Source organism: Pinus tabuliformis, chromosome 8, assembly GCF_031772625.1.
Source record: "Pinus tabuliformis cultivar Carrire ecotype Pingquan chromosome 8, CPIR1, whole genome shotgun sequence".
Taxonomy (NCBI): domain Eukaryota; kingdom Viridiplantae; phylum Streptophyta; class Pinopsida; order Pinales; family Pinaceae; genus Pinus; species Pinus tabuliformis.
In genome coordinates this window covers 1,271,925,229-1,271,946,652 of record NC_142294.1, presented here as the reverse complement: position 1 = coordinate 1,271,946,652, position 21,424 = coordinate 1,271,925,229, and the positions used below count along the sequence as shown (strand labels likewise).

At 36.8% G+C, this 21,424-nt stretch overlaps 2 pseudogenes; both read left to right on the top strand.

The window, feature by feature from the left end:
- The first annotated feature begins 1,233 nt into the window (after positions 1-1,233).
- LOC149240031 (putative 1-phosphatidylinositol-3-phosphate 5-kinase FAB1C) lies at positions 1,234-12,318 on the top strand (annotated as a pseudogene).
- A 3,721-nt stretch (positions 12,319-16,039) lies between these two features.
- Positions 16,040-18,038, top strand: LOC149240030 (1-phosphatidylinositol-3-phosphate 5-kinase FAB1B-like; annotated as a pseudogene).
- Positions 18,039-21,424: the final 3,386 nt, after the last annotated feature.

Here is a 21,424-nt window from a genome sequence, read left to right as displayed (position 1 = left end):
TAGAAGAACATCTAAGAGTTTTGAGTGCTTTTTTGCTGACAGAAACTATGTTATCAGTTTCTCCCTTCAAATCTACTTGCCAAAGTTCCTTTTCTGTGTTGTTCTACCAAATTTGTCCACCCTAATTTTTTCTCATTTATGTTGTCCAAATATGCTCTCCAAAGTCTGAAACTAGAAAATGAGATGAATTGGGGTTTCAAGTACTTTTGTAGAGATCTAGGGGGGGAAATTTGATCAATAGGGGGCCAAAACATCCTCAAATTCCAATTGGTGTGGGGAGGCCATGTGGACCCACTCTACCTGATACCTCCAAAGTAAGCAAGATATTTTACAACTTTGTTTTTGATTTTATCCATGAAATGTTTCTCATGCTAAGCAGTGCTTTATCCTACATATTTTTACGTGAATCAATAAATCTGCATTTCTAATACAAACTGGAAACCTGTTTTCCAGCCTAGGATGGTGATTCCAAGTGTGTTAAACTGTCTATGATTCATTGTATATTTGCAATATTTCATTGTCTTAATATGCCTTGAAATTCTAATCTGTCTAGTAGAAATGGTACTTCTATTACGTATGTTATGATAATGTAATTCACGAATGAAGGCTAGAGCCTAGAAATCAATCTAATATTTTCTTTGAAATATTTGCAGCAAAGTAAATAGGTTTAAAAAAATTTCGTTCTTGAAAGTATCTCATATGATTGACTATCTCCAAACTAGGTGACATCTTGATCTTAAGTTATATGCTCTTTTCTTGAAGTCATAATTTATGGGACTTGCTCTACTCTTGTGTTTACAGGTTCTAGTCATGGGTGCAAGTCATGACCAGTTAAATAAAGTTAAACATGTTGTTCAATATGCAATGTTTGCAACTTACCATTTAGCACTTGAGACTTTCTTCCTTGCAAATGAAGGTGCCACCTTGCCTAAACTTCCCTTGAAATCACCAATAACTATTGCATTTCTAGACAAATAATTAAGTTTAGATATATATATATATATATATATATATATATATATATTTCTATTATATCTAGTTATGTTGTTCCTATTCCAGAACAAAACGATCCAGGAGAAATGCAAAACATAAAAGTGTATAAGACAATGTCAACTATATTTGCCTTAGAAAATGACCTTATGATTGATAACAATAAGGGAGAGTCCAAACCACCTCTTACTAGTGGAGGGATGGGGCCACCAATATCACATATTACTAGTAAATCTAGTCTTAATGGAACCAGTCTTGTTCAAACATAATTTTTTTTCAAAGAAATTCTCCATAGTAGATAAATGTGCTCAAGTTACAGGGGTGCAGTGGGATACATATCCATCTGGACAAATACCTTCCCTTCTAATTACTCCTTTAGGCGATCTATTTTGATTGTTAGCTTCAATAAAAGCATATTCAAATTAAATTATATCTCCTATAAGTCCAAGTTCATATGGGGTAGTCACATCGTATTTGGAACTTCAAGATAAGGAACCAAAAGATTCAGATCTAGCAAATGGTTTCATTGTTTTTGTTTCATCCAAGGTTAATCTTAATTATAAAATAAAAATAGAGAAGCTAGCAGAGAAGGTGGCATGGGAGAATCAAGGAGTGGCAAAAAGGGAAATGAAGACCAAGGTTTTTCTAGATGAGCAACTTTTAGGGCACAAAAACCAAAAAAGAGTTTTCTCTAAGCAAGACTTTTTACCTTCTCCTTCTGATCGTCAAAGTATATTTTTTTTGTTATCAAGTCACTGTGTGTTGAAGGTGACATTCAGTGAGCATTCACAACTATTTTTCATAAAGTATTATGGCAATTTTGACAAGTCACTAGGAAGGTACCTCCGGGATGATTTGTTTGACCAGGTAGGTTTTTGCTTCATGTGTTTTTCTGCTTCCATAGATTTCTCTTGCTATCTTGTAGACTTTGCATTTACACAGTAATACTTAGAAAATTTTGATGTAACAAGTTACCAAAAAAATGTAGAATTCTCGTTGTTGTTTCTATAATGAACCCTCAGAAGCACATGTTCTCTGCTATACACACCATCAGGGTAGCCTCATGATATCGGTAAGTAAATTACCTTTATTATTGACATTACTTGGTGAATGTGAAGGAAAAATATGGATGTGACATAGGTACTTAAAATGTGCATGGAAATATAGAGTTCCAGAAGCAACCCGATGAGTAATCTTGTCTAATGTTGCATGGGGTTTATCCTTTGGAAAGTTCCTAGAGCTTAGTTTCTCTAATCATGCTACAACAAGTAGAGCTACCAGATGTGGTCATTCATTACATTGAGATTGCCTTTTATTTTATGGGTATGCCACTGAATTCATTTGCTTTATATTTGGCAATCAATTTTCATGTTATCTTTTTATTTTGACATGGTGATGTCTTACATCATTTATGTAGCTCTTGATTTTTCAAGAATACCCATAATTTTGTATGATAATTAATTGATATTCCATATTAATATATTGGATCTACATTGTTCCCAAATTCAATGTGACAAGTGTGGCAGTATGATTGCATGTTTTCGATATTCCTCCAAAAATGTTCTACCTGTGCATTTTCCACCTTCAAAATTAGAATTCCATGACCCACATCAACAAGATTGCGCTAGAGGTACTTTATGCTACAAATTATCCATATGGGTAGATGTTTGCTAATTAATATATTCCTATCATACCTGTGGCATAGGACCTCCAAGATCCAAACTAATGTTCATTTTGATGCAAATGAATAGGTTGCAGATAAAGTGGAAATTTTGTTTAGAGAGGTTTTTAATTTTCTCATATAGAAAATCGCCACATCTTGACCCTTTTATTATTGTATTATGGTTCCTAAATCAATGAGGAAAGTTGTAGAGCTTGAAGAAATGTTGCATAAAGAGAGAGTTGAATTTGAGGTGATATTATAGATGTATATAAAGGTTTTTTAGTGTACTTTAGGTTGTCTAACATGATATTATGCTAGAATAATCTTTCCACTTAATTAATATTTCCATATTTGTTTATAGAAATTGCTTAGTTGGAAATAATTTCTTCGTAGGATTCATTCTTTTGATGCAAACTATCAAATTCAAACAGGCTTTCTTGTAAGAGGCCATCATTAGTGTTGGGCACATTGGAAGACATGTTGTTGATATTTCAAAGCTAAACAATATAAGGTGTATTCTTATTTATGAAGCATATGAATAGGATCTTCATCTTTTCCATTTAGACTCATCTCTTAGAGTGAAAAACTCTCTTGCTATATTGAAATCTAGTCCACTGGAGGATTTTAAGACTCCACATAAGGAATATGATTCTAGCATAAATGAAAAAGTTGGAGACCGTCAGGGTACAATCAAATATAGTAATAATTCTAGTGGTGGTTTTGGCATTCTGATGATAGAAGACACAAGCTCCATGGTTGACGGAAATTGTCTAGACAGAGCTATCTGTTCTAGGAATCTTTAGTTCAAAGATATCCAAGATGGCAACAAGCATGTTAAGCATGTTTTGAATAATTGATATGGGTAGCTTTCCATGACTATTAATGTGAAAATTCCTACTTGTGTGACCATTTAGAGGAAACTAGTACTATGAATGGAAAATTAAATGAAGGCATGGAAATTATGAAATTGGCATAAGATAAAACAACCTAGAATTTGGATGACATGGGAGGAGATCCAAACATTATAGATTCATCCAATATAACTAATGATACCATGTTTCATACTTTTGACATGGAGAATGGTGAATGTGATACCAACATCAATGTTTCTAAGACAATGCCTTTTGAAACAGTTGATAGTAGGGATAACACAAACAGTTTGGATGGAGATCTGGGAACCTGTCAAAGACTATCATAGTGGGATATGCAAGTTTTAACCCTGTACAAAATGTTGAAAATAGCAATAAGAAATGATAAAAATAGAATCTAGAATATTCCAATTTTAGTTTGTCCTTGAATTAAAATTCGAATTTAGTCTCACCAGCTGCTTGAAAATAATTAATTAATTTTTTATGGATTAATTAGTTGGAGAAATTCAAGTTAGAAGTCTTTCTGAAGTCATGCAAGAGTTATCCCTTAAATTAAGGAGATTATCCCTTAATTAAGGAGATAAGATTGAGTTTTGAGTTGTAATTATTTAGCTCAGTTTACTAAGTAAAGTCCAGTTAAATTAGTTCCAAACTATTTGAGGAAATAATTGTCAGTTATCAGTCAGTTGATGCGTGCATGCACTCAAGAAGTGTACTCCAGATAACTGAAGATTCCCTCATCAGAAACTCATGCATGTCTATTATGAGAAAGACACAGTTGAGCTGAATGTCAAGGACAGTGTATTATCAGTTGCATGTGTTTTCCTATAAAGGAAACTCATGCATGTAGTCAAGGGAAGGTTCCTTGAGGATTGTGCAATTTTATAGGGTGTGAGATCAGTGTGAGAGATCAGCGTTACACTTGGTAATAGGAGGATCACCCAGGAGAAACTTCGCAAGGAAATAGGAGCTTGGAGGGTAGAGGAGAAGGCTTGTGAGAAGCTTTGTTTGCTTGTGAGCATCCAAGAGGATTGTACTGAGATCTGGCTAGTAGTGAGAGCTAAGGCTTTGTATAATCTTGATGTATTTCCACCTTGTATGATAATATAGATAGTGGGGTTTTTAGCTAAGGCTTTCCCCTGAGTATTTTCTGTGTTTCATGTGTATTAATTCTTCTTCTTATGGTTATATGTGTTCAGCTCTGATTCAGCTCGATTTTTAAGCTTCCACAAGTTGATAGTAGAAGTAGGTTATGGTATTTTGCTTTGGTTATATTGCATTATCGAGTTAACTTGCAGCAAATCTACAGACATGGATTTGTATACAAAATTTCTACATGGTATCGGAGCCAAGTTTATCGGAGCTATGAACAGTATACGGAGAAGAGGATTCGAAGTTTGAAGTTGGGGTTGCAAGTGAAAATCAAATTCTTATCATACTTTAGGGTTGGAAAATGGCGTTCTATGGCATGAGACTCGAGTATGCCTTGGAAGGCAGTTCGAATTACATAGCATGGAAAGATCGCATGGAGCATGTATTAGAAGACAACGAATTGAAGGATTTCATTGATAAAAAAATCCCAAAGCCAAGTTCAACTAATGCACAAGAGTTGGCTGAGTGGAAGAAGTGTGTGGCGAGGGCGAGACGGATCATCATTGAGGGTGCTCAAGGACAAGCTTCAAAGAATCATGATGGAGAACGGTGATACTATTTCCACATATCTGAACAAGCTCACTACTTGGAGAGATGAGATTGGGAGTGTGGGAATAACTACTGTTGATGATGATATGGTGAGCCTTGCTCTCCTTGGCCTTCCAAAGAGCTAGAATAGCTACCAAGACTCTTTGAATGGAAGGGGGAAACTTCCAGATTAGGAATGACTGTGGTCAGATCTCATGCAGGATGAGATTAGGAGGAGCACACGAGATGGTTCTTCATCCAAGGATGATGAAGAAGAAAATCTGGCCTTAGCGAGTAAGGCAAGGAAAGGGAAGGGGAATGATTCCCATTCCAAATCGAATTCTTCTCATGGAGGGAAGAAGGGTGACAAGTCTAAAGTGAGATGCTTTAATTGTCATGAGATGGGACATTATGTGACTAATTTCCCATCAAAGAAGTCCAAGAAGGGATCCTCAGATGGATTGGAAGGTGAGGCATTAGCCTCTCAGTTTGAAATGGACTTTACCCTCATTGCATGCATGGTGTCATCGATGATGGGTTATGTCTAGTATATTGATAGTGGAGCCTCATTCCACATGACTGACGATAAAATTTTATTCAGCACATTGGAGGAGAAAGACCTCAAGATGCACATAGAGATGGGTGACGATGAAAGGTATAGTGTTTCAGGAGTGGGCATGGTTTCTTTTCAGAGGGAGCATGGAGCTCCTATCACCTTGACAAATGTGAAATATGTGTCTGGACTGAAGAAAAACTTGGTATCGATTTCAATGTTGGAGGACAAAGGCTACGATGTTGTCTTTACTAAGGGAAAGGTTTTCCTTATACACATCACCATGAGACAGGTGAAACAGATTGGTTCACAAGTTAAGAACCTGTATGCTCTTGAGGTTCAAGATGCATGCAAAACCTTGAGGAGCAAGGCAAATGTTAGAGACTTGGTGGTTGAGAGGGAGAGTAAATTACCTCTCCACATGCAGTCCCAAAAGAAGTCTCAGACAATTGTGGAGAAGTGGGCAAAGGGATCACATGCAGCCATACCTCTAGGTGTGAGGTGGGGCAATGTGGAGTGATAGTCCTAAGAAGGCTGAAATTGGGTAGGGTCCATTGAGAGGTTTTATCCCATGGATCATACCTTACTACGGGAGCCCAAAGTATATAGTAGTGAGAGGAATCAGTGGGATTGATGCAGTCAGAGATCGAAGTGATAGAGGCTAGAGAATTCAGATACTAAAGAGCACAGAGAAGGATTGACAACAGTGTAGAAAGGCAAAGTTAGACGAAGTGCAAAGTTTGTAGATGATAGAGGCAATAGTAGTCAGAGACTTTGATGACAGATGCATCATACTGATTCAGTTTGGATGTTTTTTTTATTGTGTAGTTGCTGGAGCTACAACGCTCGAGAGAAGTGTTGCACGCAGAACATTCCAAATGTTCAGGATCGGGATCGAGTTGAATTCCTTTCTTGTTGAGAGGGAGTGTTGAAAAAAGAAACAAGGAATGATAAAAATAGAATCCATAATATTCCAATTTTAATTTGTCCTTGAATTAAAATTTGAATTTAGTCTCATCATCTACTTGAAAATAATTAATTAATTCATTATGGATTAATTAGTTGGAGAAATTCAAGTTAGAAGTATTTCTAAAGTCATGCAAGAGTTATCCCTTAAATCAAGGAGATTATCCCTTAATTAAGGAGATAAGATTGAGTTATATTTGAGTTGTAATTAGTTAGCTCAGTTTACTGAGTTAAGTCTAGTTAAATTAGTTCCAAATTGTTTGAGGAACTAATTGTGAGTTATTAGTCAATTAATGCATGCATTCAGTCAACCAGTGTACTCCAGATAACTAAAGATTCCCTCATCAGAAACTCATGCATGTCTATTCTGAGAAAGAGCTAGTTGAAATAAATGTTAAGGACAATGTACTATTAGTTTCATGTGTTTTCCTATAAAGGAAACTCATGCATGCAGTCAAGGGAAGGTTCCTTGAGGATTGCACAATTTTACAGGGTGTGAGATCAGTGTTACACTTGGTAACAGGAGGATCACCCAGGAGAAATTGCGCAAGGAAATAAGAGCTTGGAGGGTAGAGGAGAAGGCTTGTGAGAAGCTCTATTTTCCTGAGAGCATCTAGGAGGATTGTACTGAGAGCTGGGTAGCTGTGAGAGCTGAGGCTTTGTATAATCTTGATGTATTTCCACCTTGTATGATAATACAGATAGTGGGGTTTTCAACTGAGGCTTTCCACTGAGTATTTTCTGTGTTTCATGTGTATTGATTCTTCTTCTTATGGTTATATGTGTTTAGCTCCGATTTAGCTCGATCTTTAAGCTTCCACAAGTTAGTAGTAGAAGTAGGTTATGGTATTTTTTATATTGCATTATCGGGTTAACCTGTAGCAGATCTACAGAGCTGGATTTGTAGATAGAATTTCTACACAAAAATTACATGCATACGAATTCTAAAAAATAAAAAATAAAAAATGGTGAGAGCAGAAAACAAATACATAGAGATTTCCCCTGGTTCCCAAATCGGGGACTACCTGATTGATTTTTCATTATATTCCTTTCAATGTTACAATACATATATATACATGCTAAAGCATTCATAAACCATAATTCATTAACCTTAGATTATGACATAACTGTAGTTCCCTTGACTAGATATACAAAATACCATGGGAAGAAAACCATGTGCAAAACGCATGCACAAAACCATAGGTAGGTCCACCCACCTAATATAGAGTCCAAAAATAAATTTCTTGGGGCACTTCCCGGACCTACGTGCAGGGGGGGCTTTTGCCTCCCCACTACACTTGGTGCAACAAAGGGGAAGATGTCGTCCCCCCCACTAATCCCATGCTTTGACCTGTGAGGCTAGTCGTGGAAAGAATATAACGCACACCCTATAGGATTCTCCTATCCTAGTTGATTAGTCAAACACATTAGATGCAACATGGACAAGTGAAGGCCAATTAGTAAAAACTTAGGTTGTATATGTGACATCACAACGGAATAAATTTGGTTATGTCACTTTGGTCATTGTTGCTAGTGCAAGTAGTGAATTTTCAAACAAAAAAGTATCTTCATCCAGTTCAACAAATTGCAATAGGAAATAGGATGGTGTATAAATCTACCTAAAACATGCACGATAAAGGTAGAATAGAGGTGCCTAAGAAAATCATCCCTCCCTCACCAGTAAAATAAATAAATCTATCCGAAGAGTTTGGAAGCTAGATTGAAGCTCCTATGTCAAACTTACCAAAAAGTTACAGCAAGAGTTTACAAGAAAAATTATTGGGATTTATTAGAGTTGACTCTCAGAGAAGATATAGTCCTATGTTTGTCTCATCAATCAATCATTTGGGTGGTAATGGAGTGGGTAAGCTTCTTTTACCAATTGGTTATAATGATATAGTTATTTTTGTTTATGATGATGAGCTAGCAAGCATAATAGCTTATGCACTAAGCTAGCAAGAATATCAGCCTTGCCTATATGACAAGGCACACTATAGTGAGAAGCAAAAGGAAATAGAAAAGGATAAAGAAAATGAATGTGCATATTTATCTGGTATGGGTGGGGTTGTTTCAAACCCACTTTGGCTATCAGATGGTTCCTTAGACTTGAGTAAATTTATTTCCAAAGGGAGAATTTTAGGATCTTAGGATATTTACACATATGGATCCGAAGGGAATGGGGGTTCAGATTCATCACTATATACATAAGATACACATGCAAAAATATCCTTTCATGATGAGGGTCCTCCCAAAAATTTAAGTACTTGGTAACCTATTATTATGCAAAATAGTTTGATGCCCCTAGGAAAAAGTGTTGTCCAATAGAAATGGACTTAGATTGTCACTAAACCGCTGCAATAAATGGGGACCTCAAGAAGGAAATAGCAATGTTTTTTTGCAAAATCCTTACATGAAATATTTATTATTAAGAGAATCACCCGGACATAATTGGAGTCTTTTATGAAGTTTTTCCTCATAATATTTCAAATCTCTGTCTAACTCATTATGTTATAGAAACCCCACATGTTTGGCAAATATCCTTGGTGTTTATCAAGTTAGATACTCATATTATTGTTTACTCTATATTTGACAATTACCTTTTGGAAGCTCCTAGAGAGTTTACCAGGCTTTGTTTCCTTCATTGTGTGTGTGCATGCTACATAATGTGCTCATCTTTTAGGTCACTATAAAGAATGAAAAAGGTTGCAAAGAGATCAAGATGAACTGATGGTAATGGAAAATCTATTGTTTGGTAGAAATGTAAGACGCGTTTATGACCTCAAAGGTTCTGGTCGCTCTCGTTACAATGCAGATTCATTAGGCAACAACAAAGTTCTTATGGACCAGAATCTCATAGAGATCATGCCAACGTCTCCAATATTTCTTGGGAATAAAGCCAAGCGCCTTTTGGAGAGAATAGTCTGGAATGATACTTCATTTATTGCGGTAAATATAATTTTTGTTTTTCTTAATCAACCATAATTGTAATCGTAGTTCCAAACTTTTGTTGAGTTAGTTATTTATCATGATTGTGTGCAATGTGTGTTGGGAGTCAATCGATGTCATGGATTATTCATTACTTGTTGGAGTTGATGAAGAGCATTGTGAGATGGTTTTAGGTAATAATAGACTCCTACAATGCTTTTTTTTGTTAATAATATACTCATAAAATTCCTTTGAAATATATTTTCTCATATTTTATTTTCCATTTTCGGTAACATTATCAATAATTTCAATTGCTTGGGTCAAAGCATCTATCTATCAATGTTTTAGAGATGAATACACTATTTTTTTTTGCCTTTCAAATTTCAATACGTGAAGTTCATTTTACATTGGGGATAAAGCCAACAATTGTTGCTACAATGTTTTTTACACAACGAAGTTGCCTAACGATAATATCCTAATGATTGCAACAATATTACATATGGAAAACTGGGCATTATTTACCAGAGGTATATGCTATTGATATTGCACTTTTATGATAGGACCAAGCAGCAAGTATTGACAGTAAAAGATTTCATTCTTTGTGACCATCATTTCTGTTAATAGGTCAGGGATTCCTTGATTTGAAGGGTTTGGAGGAGGTCATTTTAAGTTCCTCATGTAGATCTAGCCATCAACTGAAGTAGAATGTGCCCATCTTCTTTTTCTTTTCCTTTTTAATTCTTTTGATAATATCTTTTGGTTGAATATTGTCTTTCATTTTCTAGTCCAATTATCTTCAATTCTTTAATATTGAACTTGTTTTATGCCATGAATAAATAATTCTAGTTGACTTTAAAATGCCTCATTCACTTATTTTTGCCAACCAACTAAAGTTAAATGTATTAACACTATTTTCTAAACTCAAAAGGTTTCTAAATTCATCATTGCAGGTGATATGATTTTGTTTGTCCTTTGATGAGAAGTATCAAGACATTTTCTTTCATGTTTTTATCCTCTCAATAGTTGGTACATTGTAAGTAAGTTTGATTTCTTATTTTTTTCCATTAAAGTAGATTGGGATGTTGGTCTTTATGCTCACTTTTGTGTCCATGTTTTGCAGTGATGTGTTATAATTATGCATGGTTATTAGTTAAAGACAATGGTTATCAAGAAATAGTGTGAGGTTTAAACATGTTGATCCATTAGTAGGAACATCTCCTGTCACAATTCATTAGATTAGTGGCACTATGATTTTGGTCTTTATGCTCACTTTTGTGTCCATGTTTTGCAGTGATGCACTAGAACTATGCATGCTTGTTAGTTAGAGACAATGGTTATAAAAAAGCATTGTGAGGTTTAAACATGTTGCACATCTCCTATCACAATTCATTAGATTGGTGGCACTATGGATAGTCGACAATTGACTAATCCCAACATTGACCAATGTTGCTTTAATGTACTATGGATGCCATATTTTAAAAAACTTTAATGTACTTTAAACATGTTCAAATTAGTAGATTTTATTGATGATTATTTTTTTTCTTATCAGTTCTATTTTTCCCACTCTAATCCTATTCTCTATGGATCTTTTTGTTATTCCCCTAGATCTATTCTATAAAAGTAGAGGGGGATGAAGTGTAATTTTTATTGTGTAGTTCTTTTTGCTTTGAGTTTCTTGTCTTCACACCCCTTTTCTAGTTGAAGTTCTTGTGGGAGAACACAGTTATCATTGAGAGGTAGAGAGTGCTTTCCATATATCCATGCAATTGCATCTTTGATACTCGTGCATCTTTGGATACTCGCGTTTGGTGTGGATTTGGAAGTGTTTGAATGCCTCTTGTATATTTTTTTGGTGTAACAGATATTAGCCAAACTTTTTTCTTACAATTTTAACATTTTTTTAGTGGTTACATTTTAGGATCATTGTTATTGATTATTGTATTTTGACATCTTGAATTAATTAATAATGAGAAGCACTCCCAATTAGTTTTCTAAACCCCATAGTGATCCAAGATGGATCCTGAAACCCTCTAAGTCTTCATGAACTCTCGATAATTTATGCCAAAATCTTGTGAAGATCAAGCTTATCAGAGGAATCCTCATGACAGTTGTTAACTGCGATCAGCGTGGATCAACAAAGGCTGTCGATTAAGCGCGCAGGGCGGTTGACCATGGTAATGTGCACTGTCGCAAATTAGAAAAGTCAGCGATGGTTTGAGTCAATGGGGGAGGAATCTGATATGTGATTAGTGACAAGTCACTAATCGCATATCGCAGGGCAAACCCCTCGAAGAGGGAGAGACGATTAGTGACAAGTCACTAATCGCATATCGCAGGGCAAACCCTCGAAGAGGGAGAGCCACATGCAGCAGTACCCGAAAAATCATGAAATGCAGTAAAAAATGTTTTGGTTCCGTCAGAGGCGGGATTCCATAGAAATTGGCAGGATATCGGAAGGGCTTCATGCGGTAAGTGGTTTATACGGAGTCCTGCCCGATGCCACACAACGAGTGACATGCGTCCAGCGGAAGAGAGAGAAAACCGCTCACATCGGATGGGAAAACATTGAGCAAGTTATCCACCCGATATGTGTGATGACCGTAGGATCTGGAGGGTCTAGATCAACAGTGGAGATGCGACCTGATGGACGACCGGAATTGGCGAAGTTATAAAATAGATTGTGCAGGATTTTGAAGTCCGACGTGGACGATGAGTTGGCAAAGGTTCGTGTTTCGTGAGAATTCTTGGAGTAAATGGAAATAACAGCCGTTTCAAATGATCGAGTGTTTCCAGAGAACATGACACGCTCATCCTTTAAAGGAATAGGTCACCACCTCCCTATAAGGTGTTATGAAGATATTGTAACTGCCGAAAGAAGGGATTCGAATGGACAGAGGCAAGGGAACTAGAAATCAGAGAAGTGGAAATGAACAGTGAGGAAGCAGATTGGCGTTAAAGCCACAGACTGACAGAGAGAAAAAGAGGAAAAAAATGAGAGCCGAGGGAAGCAAAAAGCAGACCTAGAAGCAGAGAAACTAGAGCCGCGCTGACCTGAAGAAGCAAAGGCAACAAATGAGCTAGGGTTAAGAAAAGTAGGAGAGTCTGTGTACTCTAGAGTGTTTGTGTACTCCAGAGAGACTTAGGGGATCCAAGTATAGTCCTACTGATTGTATCTGTTGAGTGAGACTCAAATTGAGCTCACTGTAAGAGCCAGAGCTAGAGCCAAGAGCCAGAGCCAAGAGCCAGAGCTAAGAACCGGAGCCAAGAGCTAAGAGCAAGAGCGAGAGTCAGAGCCAAGAGCCAAAGCCAAGAGCTAGAGACAGAGCCGAGAGCCTGGGGCAAGAAAGCTGAGAGCTTCATGAGCCAGGGATAAGATGGTGTCTAAACCCATTGTTTCTGTGTAAAACAATGGAGTTGAGCCAAGAGCTTGTGAAAGGACTTTGCCATAATCCTAGAGAGCCTAGTTGAGTTGACTAGAACTCAAGGAGATGTAGCCCAAGAGTTTTGAGTGAACTCCTCATTAGATTGTTGTCTTATGTGTGTTGTTTTATTGCTGCATTATACCTGTTGCTTTAGTTGTTGTTATATCAGTTCAAGTAAATAGAATCAAAACACATAAACAGTCAACAATAAGCATAAACCTACACCTATATTTTCAAGCATTTCTTAGTTCCGCATTGGTTAATCATTAAGACTTGGGAAAATTCAAGCTTTGGAAGTGGGAGAGGTTCTTGTAAGTTTGACAAGAAGCCTACGAGCCCCATTTTCAGGTCAGGTGGTATCAGAGATTGAGATTGATTAACCCCACCTTCAAAAAAGGTTATATCAGAATGCTTGATTGACAGAGCAAAGATTGCTTGTCTGAAAGTTGTTTGGGTAGTCAAGGATTGATTGTATGCTTATTGCAGAGTGAATATTTTCTGAGTTTGCAGAAGTGAAGTGAAAGCTGTTGATAGCTCAGTCCAGGGAGGACAAAGAAGGAAGGAAGGATGAAGGCATTCTTCTATCCCAAAGGACCTCAAAGCAATCCTTGAAGCACAAAAGGTTTGTTGCCAAATATTGATTTATAAATCTCTTTATTAATCTTGTTTGAAGTTCTTTTGTTCATTGGTATGATGACAACTTCTACAAGTGAATCCTCAAATTCCTCCTTCATCACAAGACTCTATGATGGAGACTTGAAGCAAGACTTGTTCATCATGATGGACAAGGCGAGAGAAATGTATGAGAATGGAAGGAAGAGCAATAGACTTAAAAAGCAGTTGAATTCCATGAAGGAAGAGTAGTTGCTTTCTGACAAACTGTAGGAAATGGCAAGAGGCAACTTCATACTACAAATATGAACCTGAAAAGGATGCATGAGTTGGAGTCACAGCTCTCTGTTGCAAAAGAAGCCTTGGTCAGTATCAACCTGAGGAAGAGGTAAACAATTCCAGTTTGTCTTCAAATTCTTCTAAGAATGATTATATTGGTTCTTTTGAAAAACATACTGCAGGCATAGGTTCCAAGCTAATGTCCAAGATGGGCTATGAAGGAAAAGGCTTGGGAAAACATGTGCAAGGTATTGTTGAGCCAATAATGATTGGGGAAAGGCCTAAGCATTTGGGTCTTGGCTGCAGGCAGTCTTATGGGGAGAGTTCTAAAGCTGCCATGAAGGCCATTGAAATAGATCCAAGAAGGAGTTGCATTGTAGAGTGTGAAGATTATGTTCAAGAGGAATGTAACAACTCAAAACATCATTTGCAGGATGCAGGTGTTTAGAAGCACACACTCGAACCAGAGAGTTGTGGAAACTCTAACAGCCTTGAAGAGAGTGATGGTGTTCCAAAGGGAGCCATTTCTTCATTTGCCTCACCTACTCAAGAAGGAAATAAAGGTGAAAGAGGAAGGTATAAATCTGGTTCTAATCATCTTCTTTTGTTTTTGTAAAGCATGATAAATTTCCACATAGATATGGGAAAATAGTTGCATGTTCCTTTTGTGGTTTGGATAACCATCATGTTTCTAGATGTTGGAAGAGAATGGCCACATACATGAAAATTTTGAAGGAAAAGAAGCAAAAAGCCAAAGGTCTAGTGGACAAGGCAAATCATGCTGTCAAGAGGATGCACGTGTGTTGCACTTACTGCCATAAGCAAGGGAATCTTACTTAAAGATGATGGGCTTTGAACCCAACATTTCTTCCACAAAAGCTGAGGAAAGTGGAAAGAGAAGATGGTAGAAATGGAAAGGAAGTTTCCATGAGTGAACTGTCTCAGGATGATTCACATGTCGATACTGATGTGCAAACAAAGGAAGGACCGTGGAACTAGATTGGTAAGAAATGGTTAGAATTCTTATCCAATTAAGTCTGCATGTCTATTGATGCATCTATTTTCATTTATTTGTGGAATAAATGTAAGTTGCAGGATCTTACCAAAATGGCGAATGGAAAGAAGTTGAGTAGGAAACTCACTTTATTGTTGACACGGTATGTTCATTTCAGCTTCGAAAGTATAGTGTACTTAAGAGAAAGTTGAAATATGGAATTCATGCATGGGCATGTGATACATAGACACAGGGATGTTGATGTTTTCCTTGTATTTAAATGTGTATGTGTAATTAACTCGAAGGGTCGATTGCTTTCGCATGCATGTAATGTTGATATTAACTTGGAAAAAGTTAACTTGGTCTCCAAAATGGAGATAATGATGAAGTGTTTCATCTTTTGGAAAGGAGTCCTAAAGGTCTTTTCCTACATGTTTGAATTGAAGAGTCATTTGTTGTAAAGGCATGTTTTATTGCTTGTTATCTAGTCAATCATTTGTATGCAGATATAAGGCATGGAGGTGTTCCCAAGATGTGAAATCTGTTTCTTTATTGAAACAGGAGTTAGTCCATCCAGTTGTTGTATGTATGCCTGTTGTTGTTAACCGTTGTTGTTGACAGCTTGTCAAATAGATACAAATGAAAGTTTTGTGGAGCAAATGGACTTCACATTTGTTTGAGCCACCTTGGATCAATGATCAAGGCAAAGAAGTTCAAGCTACCTTCAATGACCATTCCAGCAGAAGTTCTGCATGAAGTCAAGAAGGAAAACAATTCTTCCCGAGACGACCAACCCATCCCAGAAGGGAAGTGGTCAAAGGTTTTGGTTTAGGGGCACTATGCAAAGGCAAGTGTAGGGAGGCTGAAAGAATAGAGTGTTGTTACTCTAATTTACTACTCAGATCAATATATCAGTCTTTTGGTGGACCAAAATTTCTTTTAGTGGGAAGGCGTGATCCAAAATGGATCCTGAAACGCTCTAAGTCTTCATGAACTCTATATAATTTATGCCAAAATCTTGTGAAGATCAAGCTTATCAGAGGAATCCTCATGACAGTTGCTAATTGCGATCAACGTGGATCAACGATGGTCGTTGATCAAGTGCACAGGGCGGCAAACCGTGGTAACGCGTGCTGTCATGAATTATCAAAGTCAGCGATGGTTTGAGTCAATGGGGGAGGAATCTGATATGCGATTAGTGACAAGTCGCTAATCGCATATCGTAGGGAAAACCCCTCAAAGAGGGAGAGACACATGCACCCAGACCTGAAAAATCATGAAATGCAGCAAGAAATGTTTCGGTTCCGTCCGAAACATTTCGTTATGTCACTTTGGTCATTGTTGCTAGTGCAAGTAGTGAATTTTCAAACAAAAATTATCTTCATCCAGTTCAACAAATTGCAATAGGAAATATGATGGTGTCTAAATCTACCTAAAACATGCACGATAAAGGTGGAATAGAGGTGCCTAAGAAAATCATCCCTCCCTCACTAGTAAAATCATTAAATCTATCCAAAGAGTTTGGAAGCTAGATTGGGGCTCCTATGTCAAACTTACCAAAATGTTACAGCAAGAGTTTACAAGAAAAATTATTGGGGTTTATTAGAGTTGACTCTCAGAGAAGATATAGTCCTATGTTTGTCTCATCAATCAATCATTTGGGTGGTAATGGAGTGGGTAAGCTTCTTTTACCAATTGGTTATAATGATATGGTTATTTTTGTTTATGATGATGAGCTAGCAAGCATAATAGCTTATGCACTAAGCTCACAAGAATATCAACCTTGCCTATATGACAAGGCACACTATAGTGAGAAGCAAATAGAAAAGGATAAAGAAAATGAATGTGCATATTTATCTGGTATGGGTGGGGTTGTTTCAAACCCACTTTGGCTATCATATGGTTCCTTAGACTTGAGTAAATTTATTTCCAAAGGGAGAAGTTTAGGATCTTAGGATATTTACACATATGGATCCGAAGGGAATGGGGGTTCAGATTCATCACTATATACATAAGATACACATGCAAAAATATCCTTTCATGATGAGGGTCCTCCCAAAAATTTAAGTACTTGGTAACCTATTATTATGCAAAATAGTTTGATGCCCCTAGGAAAAAGTGTTGTCCAATAGAAATGGACTTAGATTGTCACTAAACCGCTGCAATAAATGGGGACCTCAAGAAGGAAATAGCAATGTTTTTTTTGCAAAATCCTTAAATGAAATATTTATTATTAAGAGAATCATCCGGACATAATTGGAGTCTTTTATGAAGTTTTTCCTCATAATATTTCAAATCTCTGTCTAACTCATTATGTTATAGAAACCCCACATGTTTGGCAAATATCCTTGGTGTTTATCAAGTTAGATACTCATATTATTGTTTACTCTATATTTGACAATTACCTTTTGGAAGCTCCTAGAGAGTTTACCAGGCTTTGTTTCCTTCATTGTGTGTGTGCATGCTACATAATGTGCTCATCTTTTAGGTCACTATAAAGAATGAAAAAGGTTGCAAAGATCAAGATGAACTGATGGTAATGGAAAATCTATTGTTTGGTAGAAATGTAAGACGAGTTTATGACCTCAAAGGTTCTGGTCGCTCTCGTTACAATGCAGATTCATTAGGCAACAACAAAGTTCTTATGGACCAGAATCTCTTAGAGATCATGCGAACTTCTCCAATATTTCTTGGGAATAAAGCCAAGTGCCTTTTGGAGAGAATAGTCTGGAATGATACTTCATTTCTTGCAGTGAATATAATTTTTGTTTTTCTTAATCAACCATAATTGTAATCGTAGTTTCAAATTTTTGTTGAGATAGTCAGTTATCATGATTGTGTGCAATGCGTGTTGGGAGTCAATTGATGTCATGGATTATTCATTACTTGTTGGAGTTGATGAAGAGCATTGTGAGATGGTTTTAGGTAATAATAGACTCCTACAATGCTTTAATTTGTTAATAATATACTCATACAATTCCTTTGAAATATATTTTCTCATATTTGATTTTCCATTTTAGGTAACATTATCAATAATTTCAACTGCTTGGGTCTGAGCATGTATCTATCAATGTTTAAGAGATGAATACACTATTTTATTTATTTATTTTTGCGTTTCAAATTTCAATACATGAAGTTTAGTTTACATTGGGGATAAAGCCAACAATTATTGCTACGATGTTTTTTACACAACGAAGTTGCCTAACAATAATATCCTAATGATTGAAACAATATTACATATGGAAAACTGGGCATTATTTACCAGAGGTATATGCTATTGATATTGCACTTTTATGATAGGACCAAGTAGCAAGTATTGACAGTCAAAGATTTCATTCTTTGTGACTATCATTTCTGTTAATAGGTTAGGGGTTCCTTGATTTGAAGGGTTTGGAGGAGGTCATTTTAAGTTCCTCATGTAGATCTAGCAATCAGCTGAAGTAGAATGTGCCCATCTTCTTTTTCTTTTCCTTTTTAATTCTTTTAATAATATCTTCTGGTTGAATATTGTCTTTCATTTTCTAGTCCAATTATCTTCAATTCTTTAATATTGAACTTGATTTATGCCATGAATAAATAATTCTGGTTGATTTCAAAATGCCTCATTCACTTATTTTTTCCAACCAACTAAAGTTAAATGTATTAACATTATTTTCTGAACTCAAAAGGTTTCTAAATTCATCATTGCAGGTGATATGATTTTGTTTGTCCTTTGATGAGAAGTATCAAGACATTTTCTTTCATGTTTTTATCTTCTCAATAGTTGGTACATTGTAAGTAAGTTTTGATTTCTTATTTTTTTCCATTAAAGTACACTGGGATTTTGGTCTTTATGCTCACTTTTGTGTCCATGTTTTGCAGTGATGTGATATAATTATGCATGGTTATTAGTTAAGGACAATGGTTATCAAGAAACATCGTGAGTTTTAAACATGTTGATCCATTAATGGGAACATCTCCTGTCACAATTCATTAGATTAGTGGCACTATGATTTTGGTCTTTATGCTCACTTTTGTGTCCATGTTTTGCAGTGATGCACTAGAACTATGCATGCTTGTTAGTTCGAGACAATGGTTATCAAAAAACATTGTGAGGTTTAAACATGTTGCACATCTCCTATCACAATTCATTAGATTGGTGGCACTATGGATAGTCGACAATTGACCAATCCCAACATTGACCAATGTTGCTTTAATGTACTATGGATGCCATATTTTTTAAAACGTTAATGTACTTTAAACATGTTCAAATTAGTAGATTTTATTGATGGTTATTTTTTTTCTTATCATCTCTATTTTTCCCACTCTAATCCTATTCTCTATGGATCTTTTTGTTATTCCCCTAGATCTATTCTATAAAAGTAGAGGGGGATGAAGTGTAAATTTTATTGTGTAGTTCTTTTTGCTTTGAGTTTCTTGTCTTCACACCACTTTGCTAGTTGAAGTTTTTGTGGGAGAACATAGTTATCATTGAGAGGTAGAGAGTGCTTTCATATATCCATGCAGTTGCATCTTTGATACTCATGCATCTTTGGATACTCGTGTTTGGTGTGGATTTGGAAGTGTTTGAATGCCTCTTGGATATTTTTTTGGTGTAACAAATATTAGCCAAACTTTTTTATTACAATTTTTACATTTGTTTAGTGGTTACATTTTAGGATCATTGTTATTGATTATTGTATTTTGACATCTTGAATTAATTAATAATGAGAAGCACTTCCAATTAGTTTTCTAAACCCCATAGTGATCCAAAATGGATCCTGAAACCCTCTAAGTCTTCATGAACTCTCTATAATTTATGCCAAAATCTTGTGAAGATCAAGCTTATCAGAGGAATCCTCATGACAGTTGTTAACTGCGATCATCGTGGATCAACAAAGGTCGTCGACTAAGCGCGCAGGGTGGCGGACCATGGTAATGCACGTTGTCACGAATTAGCAAAGTCCGCGATGGTTTGAGTCAACGAGGGAGGAATCTGATATGTGATTAGCGAAAAGTCGGTAATCGTATATCGCAGGGCAAACCCCTCGAAGAGGGAGAGCCACATGCACCCAGACGCGAAAAATCATGAAATGCAGCAGAAAATGTTTTGGTTTTGTCAGAGGCAGGATTCCAGAGAAACCTGTAGGATATTAGAAGGGATTCATGTGGTAAGCTGTTTAGACGGAGTCCTTCCCAATGCCACACAACAAGTGACACGTGTCCGACGAAAGAGAGAGAAAACCGCTCACATCAGACAGGCAAACATTGAGCAAGTTATACACCCGATATGTGTGATGACCATAGGATCTGGAGAGTCCATATCAATAGACGAGATGCGACCCAATGGATGACCGGAATTGGTGAAGTTATAAAATAGATTGTGTAGGATTTTGAAGTCCGACGTGGGCAATAAGTTGGCAGAGATTCGTGTTTCGCGGGAATTCTTGGAGTAAATGGAAATAACGGTCATTTCAAACGATCGAGTGTTTCCAGAGAACCTCACACGCTCATTCGTTAAAGGAATAGGTGGCCACCTCCCTATAAGGTGTTATGAAGATATTGTAACCGCCGAAAGAAGGGATTCGAATGGACAGAGGCAAGGGAACCAGAAAGCAAAGAAGCGGAAATGAACAGTCAGGAAGCAGATTGGCATTAAAGCCACAGACTAATAGAGAGAAAAAGAGGAAAAAAATGAGAGCTGAGGGAAGATGTAAGCAGACTTGGAAGTAGAGAAACCAGAGCCGAGCTAACCTAAAGAACCAAAGGAAGCAAGTGAGCTAGGGTTAATATAGAGTAGGAGAGTCTGTGTACTCCAGAGAGACTTGGGGGATCCAAGTACAGTCCTATTGATTGTATCTATTAAGTGAGACTCAAATTGAGCTCACTGCAAGAGCCAGAGCCAGGGGCCAGAGCCAAGAGCCAGAGCTAAGAGCCAGAGACAAGAGCCAGAGCTAGAGCCAGAGCCAAGAGCCAGAGACAAGAGCCAGAGCTAGAGCCAGAGCCAAGAGCCAGAGCCAAGAGCCAGAGCTAGAGCCGAGAGCCTGGGGCAAGAAAGCCGAGAGCTTCAGGAGCCAGGGATAAGATGGCGTCTAAACCCATTGTTTCTATGTAAAACAATGGAGTTGATCCAAGAGCTTGTGAAAGGACTTTGCCATAATCCTAGAGAGCCTAGTTGAGTTGACTAGAGCTCAAGGAGATGTAGCCCAAGAGTTTTGGGTGAACTCCTCATTAAATTTTTGTCTTATGTGTGTTGTTTTATTACTGCATTATACCTGCTTCTTTAGTTGTTATTATATCAGTTCAAGTAAATAGAATCAAAACACATAAACAGTCAATAATAAGCATAAACCAACACCTATATTTTCAAGAATTTCTTAATTCTGCATTAGTTAATCATTAAGACTTGGGAAAAGTCAAGCATTGGAAGTGCGAGAGGTTCTTGTAAGTTTGACAAGAAGCATAAGAGCCCCATTTTCAGATCAGGTGGTA